Source organism: Dasypus novemcinctus, chromosome 26 (genome assembly GCF_030445035.2).
Source record: "Dasypus novemcinctus isolate mDasNov1 chromosome 26, mDasNov1.1.hap2, whole genome shotgun sequence".
Lineage (NCBI taxonomy): Eukaryota > Metazoa > Chordata > Mammalia > Cingulata > Dasypodidae > Dasypus > Dasypus novemcinctus.
Window position 1 is genome coordinate 3,666,461 of NC_080698.1, and position 12,373 is coordinate 3,678,833.

Consider the following 12,373-nt stretch of genomic DNA (forward strand, 5'->3'; position numbering starts at 1 on the left):
AAAGGGACCCGTATCTCACTCCCTATACAAGAATCAATTCAAAATGGATCAAAGACCTCAATATAAAAGCCAGGACCGTAAGACTACTAGAAGGAAATGTAGGGAATCATCTTAAAGACCTTGTTGTAGGTCGTGGTTCTTGGACCTTATACCCAAAGCAGGCGCAACAAAAGAAAAAATAGATAAATGGGACCTCCTCGAACTTCAACGCATTAGCATCTAAAAGGACTTCGTGGAAAGGGTGAAGAGGCAGCCGACTCAGTGGAGAAAATATTTGGAAATAACATCCAATAAGGATTTTTTTTTTTAAGATTTATTTATTTCTTTCCCCTTCCCCCCTGTTGTCTGCTCTTGTCGTCCATTCGCTGTGTGTTTTTCTGCATCTGCTTGCATTATCTGGCAGCACTGGGAAACTACGTCTCTTTTTGTTGCGTCATCTTGCTGTGTGAGCTCTCCGTGTGTGTGGCGCCACTCTTGGGTGGGTGCGCTTCTTTCACGTGGGGCTGTTCTCCTTACGGGGTACACTTCTTGCACGTGGGGCACCCCTTTGCAGGGGCACCCCTGCATGGCATGGCATTCTTTGCGTGCATCAGTGACTGTGCGTGGGCTAGCTCACCACATGGGTCAGGAGGCCCTGGGGATCGAACCCTGGACCCTCCATACACGGTAGATGGATGCTCTTAACAATAGAGCCACATCTGCTTCCCCCAATAAGGGTTTAATATCCATAATATATAGGGAAATCGTGCAAGTGAACAGTAAAAAGACAAATGACCCAATTAAAAAATAGGCAAAAAACTTGAATAGGTGTTTGCCCAAAGAAGAAATTCAAATGGTCAAAGAACATTAAAAAATATTCCAACATCATTAGCGATTAGGGAAATGCCAATCAAAACTACAATGAGCTATCACATCACACCTATCAGAATGCCCACTATTAAAAAGCCAGAGAGGTGGCGGACTTGGCCCAGTGGTTAGGGTATCCATCTACCACATGGGAGGTCCGCGGTTCAAACCTCAGGCCTCCTTGACCCGTGTGGAGCTGGCCCATACGCAGTGCTGATGTGCAAGGAGCTCCCTGCCACGCAGGGGTGTTCCCCACATAGGGGAGCCCCACGCTCCAGGAGCTCATCCCGTAAGGAGAGCCGCTCAGTGCGAAAGAAAGCGCAGCCTGCCCAGGAATGGTGCCGCCCACACAGAGAGCTGAAACAGCAAGATGACGCAACAAAAAGAAACACAGATTCCCGGGCCGCTGACAACAACAGAAGTGGACAAAGAAGATGCAGCAAATAGACAGAGAGAACAGACAACCGGGGTGGGTGGGTGGGGGGAATAAATAAATAAATCTTTAAGGAAAAAAAAAAGCCAGAGAACTACATGTATTGGAGAGGATGCAGAATGGTACAGCCACTTTGGAGGACTGTGGCATTTCCTAAAGAAGTTGAATATAGATCTGCCATGTGACCCTGCAATACCACTACTGAGTATATATCCAAAAGAACTGAAAGCAGTGACATAAACAGACATCTGCACACTGATGTTCATAGCAAAATTATTTACAATTACCGAAAGATGCAAACAACCCTGGTGTCCATGAATGGATAAACTGGTGGATACACACGATGGAATAGGAAGAAATGAAGTTGTAAAGCATATGATAGCATGATCAATCCAGAGGACATTATGTTGAGTGAAGCAAGCCAAACACAAAAGGACAAATACTATAGGACTGCACTGCTATGAACTAGATACGTTTTGTAATCCTTTGAGTTAATAACCTGAATATGGGTCACCAGAAAATAGAATGAGATTGGAGAGTAGAAAATAGGGGTTAATTTGTATAGAATTGTTAAAAAGGGTATCTATTAATCTTTGGAAATGAATAGAAAATGTGAAAACATAGCATAATGTTAAGAAATTAGCAGTATTATTATATGGGTTTGACAGTTTTGTGTTACTGTGGCATTCTTTGAAGTGTAGAGCGGTCCAGATGGGAGTGCTTAGTAGGGCAGCATTAAGATACTTGTTAGTTGGCAAATGAAGCAACCTGAGATAGAAAAGAAAATATATCTTGCAATGGGGAATACTTAAACAAAACCCCCTTTTTTTTTTTCAAATGTATCTTTATGTACAGGATGGTATGAAAAACTCCTTTTTTACTTTTTCTTTACTTTCTAGAATTTAGGCAAATGTGATTAGTTTTTTATTTATGCCAGTATGTTATATCAGATGGACCTTTGGGGCTGCTCTTGAAAGTCAGTCAGCATTTGTAATATTGTTTCTGTTAGAAAATAACTTGCTGATTCCAAACCACCAATTGATTTTTTAAACACATAAGGTTTAAGGTAGTAGACTCCTAATGTTTATGAATGACATATTAGAGGAAGAAAGGAATATTGTAATCAGTAAAGTTCATTTGCAAGTTCTAAACTGTCCCCTGGGCTCTTCATCTATTTTGTTCATTTTAAGCTGAAAAAGGCTGTATTTTTCTGTTTGTGAATTAGCTAAATGCTCATTATGGAAAATTCAAATCATTTCTTTAAGAAATAAACTTGCCTTAAAATTCTATCATTAAAAAAAGTTTATCATTCAGAGAAATATTATAGCTAACCAATTATGAATATCCTATCCTTGACTCTCTCCCCTTCGTCTCTTTTCTTGCATCATCGTCATCTTGCTGTGGGAGTCACTTGCGCGGGCACTGCCTCACCGTGTGGGCACTCTTGCCATGTGGGCACTTGGCTCGCCACGCAGGCACGCTTTCTCTTCTTTTTCACCAGGAGGCCCCAGAGATCGAACCCAGGCCCTCCCATATGGTAGGCTGAAGCCCTGTCACTTGAGCCACATCTGCTTCCCGCTTCCAGCTTTTGACAATTGTGAATAATGCGCCTATGAACATAGATATGCAAATATCTGTTCCAGTCCCTCCTCTCATTTCTTGGAGGTATGTACCTAGAAGTGGGATTGCCAGGTCATATGATAGTATTTAACTTTCTGAGGAACCGCCAAACTGTTTTCCACAGCAGCTGCCCTGTTTTATATTCCCACACATCCTCTCCAATGCTAATTTTCCAATTATTTATTTATGTATTTTTAGGATGTGCCAGGAAATGAACCCAGGATCTCGTACATGGGAAACAAGCGTTTAACCACTGATCTACATCTGCTCCCCACTGAGAGTTGGCTTTTTCATTTTTTTATTTTTTATTTTTTAGGAGGTACCAGGGATCCACTGTGGGACCTCATATGTGGGAAGCAGGTGCTCAACTGCTTGAGCTACATCCACTCCACGTATTTTCCAATTGTTTAATAGTAGCCATTCTAGTGGGTGTGAAATGGTACTACTTTGTGGATTTGATTTGCATTTTCCAGTGGCTAATATTCCATTTGCATTTCCCTAATGGCACATCTCTCCATGTGCCTTTTGGACTTTTTGTCTTCTTTGGCAAAATGTCTATTCCAGTCTTTTGCTCAATTTTTAATTGGGTTGTTTGTCATTTTGTTGTGTAATTGTAGGATTTCTTTATATATTCTGCATGTTAAACCTTATTGGTTATGTGGTTTCCAAATATTTTCTCCCATTCTGTAGATTGTCTTTATACTTTCATGATAGAGTCAGTTGCACAAGTTCTTAATTTTGATTGTCCCATTTATCTATTTTTCTTTTGTTGTGTGTGCTTTTAGTACAAAGTCTAAGACACCATTGCCTAATGCAAGGTCCTAAAGATGCTTCCCTATGTTTTCTTTTAGGAGTTTTACAGTTCTGACTCTTATATTTATGTCTTTGATCCATTTTGAGTTAATTTTTTATGTGGTAATGAGGAAGTGGTTGAACGTCATTGTTTTGCAATCCCAGCACTATTTGTTGAAGAGACTGTTCTTTCCCTATTGCATGTACTTGGCATCCTTGTTGAAACTCAGTTGGCCATAGATATGTGCATTTATTTCTTTGCTTCCAGCTCTATTCCCTTGGTTTATATGTCCGTCCTTGTACCAGTGCCACACTCTTGATTACTGTAGCCTTGTAATAAGTTTTGAAATTGGGAAATGTGAGTACTCCAGCTTTGTTCTTCTTTTTCCAAATGTTTTTGGTTATTTGGAGTTTATTTCCCTTTTATATGTATTTGATGATTAGCTTTTTCATTTTTCTGCAGAGAAGGGTGTTGGAATTTTTATTGGGATTGCATTGATTCTGTAAATCTCTTTGGGTGGTATTGATATCTTGACAATATTAAGTCTTCCAGTCTGAGCATGGGGTATCATACAGTTTATTAAGGTTTTCTTTAATGTCTTTCATTTACTTCTAGATATTTTGTTCTTTTAGTTACTATTATAAATGGAATTTTTAAATTAATTTCTTTTTTAAATTGTTACTTGTGGTATAGAAACACCTCTAATTTTTGTGTGTTGGTCTTATATTCTGCCACTGTTTAGTAGCTCTTACAGGTTTCTTGTAGATTCTTCTGGATTTTCTGTATGTAGGATTATATCATCTGCAAATAATTCCTACCCTTAGCTAAGTAATCAGTTACACTTAAAATTAAAACTCCCCTCCCCAACCACACTGGTTCAGAGATCTGGAACCTTTCCTTGCTTTGATGAGAGTTTTTTATAAAATAAATCAATATTTTATTCCGTAAGAACCTTCAAGAATTTTTCATTAAAACTCTCAATTCAGAGGCAATGAGTAAAACCTTGAACAGATTTTTAAAATTAAGATTTTATTTTGAGATAATTGTAAATTTACAGAGTTGGTTTTTTTTTTTCTTTCAGCAATAATTGCACCTCAGATAAACCTCATTTGGCTACAATACTTCCACTGCACACAAGCTTTGTAGTTTTCTTTTTTTCAACAAATCTATTTTATTGATATATATTAATAAAACATAAGTCTAGCCAAAGTGTACAATGAGTGGTATGGGGTATAATCACATAGTTGTGCACTCATCACTTCAGTCATTATTAGATCATTTTCATTATTCCAATAATAAAAAACAACACAAACAAGAACTCACCACTTCTCAAGAATAGATTGTTTTTAAATGGAAGGAAAGTTTCAAAAGTCAGTGCTGAATGAAAATACATGGTGTTTACACTGGGTGCCATATCCTCTCTTTTCATACATCATATGATCATATGATATATGTTTGATCATATAAAGGTCAGGATTTTAAAAATCATATCCTGGACAGCTAAACAAAAATTTATGGTTTATTTCATAATCTCAAACTCGGTCTCTCCTTTCTCTTTCTAAACAGTCTGCTGTAGAATTTTTTTAGATGCAATTAACCCAAAATCCCAAATCATTTCTCTAGCAGTTGCTGCTACTATACTGGAACTTTGTATCCCATGTTGAAGAAAGATGTGAAATGAAATGCTTCTTGCTTCATCCTTGGAAGTCTTTTTTTCCCCTTTGGACACCAACTCAGGAATGGTTCACTGTATAGCTGTGGTGAACACGGTCCCGCTCTTCAGGCACAGCTGCAGCAGTGTCTTCGTGGGTACTGAAGTGCACAGCAGCTTCTCCAGTGGCCTTCCCGCTGGAGCTGTGCTCCATGGTGATGCCAACAGGCTCCAGCCGAGCAAAAAAGTTTGTAACGTCTTGAACATTGGCTTGGAAAGGCAGTCCTCTCATGTGGACAAAATGTAATGAGGGCATAGTTCCAAAATCAGCAGCTTATGGAAGCTTTTCTGACATCTCCTTAGGCAGTTCTATTTCCTTCTCACTTGGATAAGCTGTCATGGGTCAAATATTTACTTCATGTTCTTCAAAAACCATTTCTGCATCAGTTATGTACTTAGCAGTAGGAGAAGATCCATTTTCTTTCCCTTATAACCAACATGTGTTCGAACTTAATTCTTTCTGCTTGGAAATATCTCCGTGTATCTGTTAAGAAATTCTTTCCTGGCCATTCCTGGTTCTTCATACTGCATGTAGGCTTACCCTGTTTTCCTTCTCCTTCTGTAGTCCATTACAAAGTAATGTCTACTATATTCAGTCCTGCAAAGAAGTCCTCAATGTCTTTCTCATTGCAACAATAAGCAAGTCCTCTCAAACCAACCAGCCATCGCCTACCACAGGTGAGTTTCATAAGGCATCCACATCTTCACTGCTTATCTCATCTACTTCCACATATGGCTGACCCATGGACCTGGGAGCCTTTCTAAGGCGTTCTGTACATCGTACCCCAACTCCATTTCAATTAAGGCATCGCCCCTTCATTTCCTGTCTCTATTTAAGAGGAAATGAATTCCATTCTCACCATTGCGAATACTGCAATCGAGGGAAAAAAGTCAAGCACATCTCCCACTCTCCGTGACCAGGACAGTCCTTGAGCTTGAATGAGATGACCATCCACTGTCTCTCCTGACTTGGGTGGGGCCAGTTCCTGTGCAGGGAGTGGTGGAATGTTTTGCGGGTAGGTAGTTTGGACTCCTGCGGTAGCAGAGGGGTTCACGGGGCAGACAGTGGAGCAGTGACCTGGATACTTTTTTTTTTTTTTTTAAGATTTATTTTTTTTTATTTATTGCTCCCCCCTTCACCCCCTTGTTGCCTGTTCTCTGTGTCCATCTGCTGTGTGTTCTTCTGTGTCCGCTTATATTCTTGTCAGTGGCACCGGGAATCTTTGTCTCTTTTTGTTGCGTAATCTTGCTGCGTCAGCACTCCGTGTGTACAGCGCCACTCCTGGGTGGGCTGCACTTTTTTCAGCGTGGAGTGGCTTTCCTTGTGGGGTGTGCTTCTTGCATGTGGGGCTCCCCTGTGCGGGGGACACCACTGCGTGGCACGGCACTCCTTGTGCGCATCAGCACTGCATGTGGACCAGCTCACCACATGGGTCAGGAGGCCCTGGGTGTGAACCCTGGACCTCCCATGTGGTAGGTGGACGCTCTATCTGTTGAGCCAAATCCGCTCCCCCCCCTTCTTTTTTTTTTATTAAGAGGTACCAGGATCAAACCTGGGATGTCATACATGGAAAGCAAGTGCTTAACAACTTGAGCTACATCCATTCTCCTTAACGCATTTTAATCCAGAGTATATATTCAACCATATTGTAGCATCACTTAATTGCTTGGGTGTGATAATAGTGCTGTAATGTAGCAGAATATCCTTGTTTAGGCATATGTGTGGAAGTAATTAGGGATGCGGTATCAGAATGTCTTTAACTTTCAGTTTGGTCAAGATAAAAATTATGTGTAGAGAGGGAGAGATAAACTAAATGTGGCAAAAATTTTGTTGATTTAAAATTTTTGAAGTAAAGAAATTCATGGGAAAAGTGTATGTCCATGCTCTCAGATGGACCTGTAGGATCATTGTTTCAAGTTGCTCCAGAAATTTATTAGTATTTGGGGGAGGGTTGGCATGGGGGTAGTTTACAGTTAATATAAATTAGGGAAAATTTGACATATCTGCAACTTTTTGTCTTCTGTCCAAGAACAGATATTATTGAAGTTGCCCTTACGCCTCTCAGAGTTTTTTTTTTTTTAAGATTTATTTTTTATTTATTTCTCTCCCCTCCCCCCCCCACCAGTGGTCTGTTCTCTGTGTCCATCCACTGTGTGTTCTTCTGGGACTGCTTCTATCCTTATTAGCGGCACCAGGAATCTGTTTCTTTTTGTTGCATCATCTTGTGTCAGCTCTCCGTGTGGGCGGCACCATTCTTGGGCAGGCTGCACTTTCTTTCACACTGGGCGACTCTCCTTACGGGGCGCACTCCTTGCCCGCGGGACTCCCCTACGCAAGGGACACCCCTGCATGGCTGGGCACTTCTTGTGCGCATCAGCACTGCGCATGGGCCCCTCCACACGGGTCAAGGAGGCCTGGGGTTTGAACCGCATGGTAGACGGATGCCCTCTCCATTGGGCCAAGTCCGCTTCCCCTCTCAGAGTTTTGTAGTTTAGTTTTTACTGATCCTGCACTGTTCTGGCTAAGTAGCTAATGTTGCTTTTGTGAATGTGATTTTTATAATCATGTTTTCCTACTAGTTCTTATTGGACATATTAGCAATTTTTATGTCTTTACTAATAAATATATCTGTAATATGAGTAGTTGTTTATGTTTATGAAAATAAACTGGAAAAATACACAAGAAATTACTACAAGTTGGCAGGGGTGGGAACAAAGATTTCTTATTCTATACCGTTTACACTGTTTGATTTTTGAATCATAACCACATTACTTATTCAAACGAAAGAACATTTTTAGAAGATATATAAAAATAGCAAATTAATTTTTACCATTGCATGATTTTGTTTCCTAGTATCTTAACATTTTTGTTCTGTTTTATGGTCATAATCACTATAGTTGTTGAGGCTTAATTCTGTGTTGTAATGGGTTCAGTGCTCAGTGCGCCTCCCCCTTACAGCTTTCTCTTATTCATTATTTCTTTGAGTCATAGTTCAGGGTTACCTATTCAAATGTATTTTTCAGCTTAAAATCTAATGTACATCCTTTACTAGGCATAGAATTTGTGGCTCCTGCTGTGCCTTTTAAGATGGTAAGCAGTACTCTGTTGCCTTCTGTTTCTAATGTTTGTGTTAGAAGCCAGCCTAATTTTTTTTTCCTTTTGTGGGTAACGTGATTCTACTGCCTAGATGCTAGAAGGATTTTTTCATTTATATCTCCAAAAATAAATAGCTTTATTAGACTATGTCTTGGTGTTACTGCACTTGTAATGCCTTTTCCTGGAATATAAAGCATGCCTTTGATCTATTTATTTGGATATTCCTTCATGTATGAAAGCATATTTTATTACTCTTTATTTTGAGTAATTATGTTTCAAGTATTTTTTATTATACAAATATTTGTATATTGAGCACTTACTCTGTACCAGGCATTGTACAAGTCAGTGGGGTTGCAGTGGTGAGTAAAACAGATACGGTTCCTCTCTCCCTGCCTCAGACACATCATTCTGGCCTAGGTTTCGTATAACTGCTCCTTATACCGTTAATGGCTCATCTCGCTGTGTTTGTAGCAGTCATTCCCAGCTGTATTAGTCGCCTAAGAGGGGTGCTGATGCAAAGTACCAGAAATCTGTTGGCTTTCATAAAGGGTATTTATTTGCGGTAAAAGCTTACAGTTACAAGGCCCTGAAGAGTCCAACTCAAGGTGACTTCCCTACCAAACTCTGTTACCACATGTTGATACAAGGTGGCCAGCAACGTCTGCGAGGGGTCAGCCTTCCTCTTCCTCATAAGGCTCCATAAGTCCAGCTTCTTCCGATCTCAGCTGCAGGCTGGCATAGGGTTCGTCTCTTCCGGGGCTCATTTCTTTCCAGGCTCAGCTGCTCTGGTCACTTTACAAGGTCGGCTTTAAGCTCTCAGGCGAATGGCTCATTTTCTTCCTGGGGCCTCTGCTGTATCTGTGGAGCTGTCTCTCTTCCTCCGTGTATTTTCTCTGTGTGTCTACCTCTGTTCTTGATTGAGCATCCATTTAATAGCCCACCACGGGGGGCAGGAAATCAACCCTGCACACCCTAATGACTGGTGGAATCAAAGCCCTAATCTTGATGTAATCAAGGAAACGTAAAACCTTTGAATTTAAAATAATCAAAGGGTATCACACCCAGAGGAGCATACCAGTTTACACACAAAATATCTTGTTTTGGAATTCATAAATAATATCAAACTGTCATACCAGCTGAGATCTGAGCTCTGGAAGCTTGGGCACTGTGTCTTGTTTCCTACAGGACTCCCTGACACACTGAGAGGATTTCAGTAAATACTCTTCGAATGAATGTCTCCATGCTATTGAGATGCTGCTCCCGTCCCTAAATTTCCTCCTGGATTTTGCTCTCTGCCTACTCAATATGATCTGTTCCTAACCTTACTATTACGTTTATCTCTTGCTTTAAATTTTCTATATGCTATTCCTTGCCTTCTGTAGTATGTCAGTTCCTAAGTATTTTTCCTAGCCAGTGCTCACTTTTCCAACTACTGTCTTTTGTGTGATATATAATTTGATACAGTATCTGTCAAATTTTTTTTTTGTTTCTCTCCCCTCCCCGTGCCCCAGTTGTCTGTTCTCTGTGTCTGTTTTGCTGTGACTTTTCTTTGTCTGCTTCTGTTGTTGTCAGTGGCACGGAAATCTGTGTTTCTTTTTGTTGCATCATCTTGCTGTGTCAGCTCTCTGTATGTGTGGCGCCATTCCTGGGTAGGCTGCACTTTCTTTCGCTCTGGGCGGCTCTCCATACGGGGTGCACTCCTTGCGTGTGGGGCTCCCCTGCACGGGGGGCACCCCAGCGTGGCACAGCACTCCTTGTGCGCATCAGCACTGCACATGGGCCAGCTCCACATGGGTCAAGGAGGCCCGGGGTTTGAACCGTGGACCTCCCATGTGATGGATGCCCTAACCACTGGGCCAAGTCCTCTTCCCGGTGTCTGTCAGTTTTGTCACCATTGCAGCTGTGGTTCAATTTCCAACAGTACTACTAAAGGGATATTAGGTTTTATTCTGATTTGGATACTTGTTGATTTCATTCCTGCCACCTAGTGGCCAAATCAGGATCTATGACATGCCTTTGGTGTGTCTGGCTTTTTCTGTCTGTGGCCTAAGTTTAAATGTGTTGTGTTGATATTAGGTGATTAATTTCAGTATTTTTCCCTTGTCGTAGTTACTTTTAAGGAGCTGCATGTTGGTATGTTTGATTAAGGCAAGAAGTCAGTCTTGTGTCTTGTTTTATATTGTTTTTGTCCTTAGCTGTGTGTTTTCTACTCTAGAAACACCATTCTAATGCTTAAACTAACCAGTTTCAGATTTTAGTCTTTACCATTATAGAATGATATGTTTGTTGGCATAGTGGTAATTCCTTGGAAGGTTTCATATACATATATATGTTTACATATACATATATATACACACACACACATATATTATTGAAAGTAGTGACTAAATCCCACCATAGTGTAGAGTGTTTATTTATTGAGTGATACGTTTTCCTGAGATCTTATTCATTCACTCAAAAGCAGCCATTAGTTTCCCAGGAGACATCAGCAGGGTTTGTTAACTCATTAAAGGAGTTGATAAATATCTGACATTTACTGTTGTTGGGAAATAGACTTGCCATCTTGCTTAGTTTTCTTTTTTTAGCAGTTTGGAATCTAGAGAATCTTCTCTAAATTCACTGTCAGCCTTTTCCTTTTATAACTATAGTTTAATTTTTCTTCTTAATAAATTTCATAATCAGGGAAGCGAATGTGGCTCAAACAGCTGAGCTCCTGCCTACCACATGGGAGGTTCCTGGTGTCTCCTGGAGGAGATAAGCAAGAAAGTGAGCTGGCACGATAGACTGGCACGATGAGATGACACAACAAGATGACATGACAAGGAGACGCAAAGAGGAAACACAATGAGAGAGACAACAAAGCAGGGAGCAGGGGTGGCTCAAGTGATCGAGTGCCACTCCCCTAAATGAGAGGTCCCAGGTTCGGTTCCCAGTGCCTCCTAAGGAGAAGACGGGCAGACACAGAGAACACACAGCAAGTGCAAATAACAAGGGAGGGGGAGGGAATAAATAAATCTTTTTAAAAAAATTAAGTTTCATAATTAAATTTTGTCTGCCATTGTTGAAAATAGCTGGACTACAGAACCACTCTGACTTATTTTTTCTTTAGAGACTATGCCTTCAGAATGTTTTCTATTTTGATCTTCAAAAACAAAAGTATCATCAAATATTAGCCTGTTTTCTATATATAATAATGCAATTCAGTTAAAAAGTACTTTTAAAGACCTACTGGTTTGTCTTGCTAATAGAGCTTCAGTTCAAGTTGGGGTTTTCTGGTCTATATCCTCTAGTGTTCAGTTTCAGTGTTTGTGACTTGGGAAGAGTCAGTACTAGTAATAACTCTTTAAAGGTTGAAAGTCATAATATTTGCTTTTTTTCTGGTAAAAAATTGTGACATTACTTTTTAAAAATTTTTTTATTTTACTTTTTTGCCTGCCTTTTGTTTTTAAGCCCCTCAAATCACACATACATAGAACATTTTAAATTAAGAAAGCAGCTTCTACAAATACCTGAAAATAACCATAGCTCAACCTTAGACCTCACCACAGTACTGAGGTCATACAATTCAGTTTTGCTCTGTTTTTTTCTTTTGCTTTTGCTGATAACATGATGCCATAGAGGAGACAAAACCTCTCCTCTAACCCCTGCCCCATGAGATTGAGAAGTCAATGGAAAATTACTTTCTGCACCAAGTTAGAGGTGAGATATTGGAGATGAGGAGTCAGTTTTTGGCAGAAAACTCAAGAAGCATGAGATATTTTTTTCTTTTGTTAATCACTGTACTTAGCTATCCCTCTCTGAATAATGGACCTTGAAATGTAATTGCATTTACCTGTGTTCTGGCATATTGTACCACTAGGTTTTTATAAGTTA

General features: G+C 40.1%; 1 protein-coding gene and 2 pseudogenes across 4 annotated transcripts in view; 1 reads left to right on the plus strand and 2 right to left on the minus strand.

The window, feature by feature from the left end:
* Positions 1-12,373, plus strand: part of NKTR (natural killer cell triggering receptor) — a 71,059-nt gene that overhangs the window by 22,477 nt on the left and 36,209 nt on the right. The gene's annotated exons all lie outside the window — the stretch shown is intronic.
* Positions 4,679-4,831, minus strand: LOC139437701 (U4 spliceosomal RNA; annotated as a pseudogene).
* Positions 5,328-9,191, minus strand: LOC139437665 (G-rich sequence factor 1 pseudogene; annotated as a pseudogene).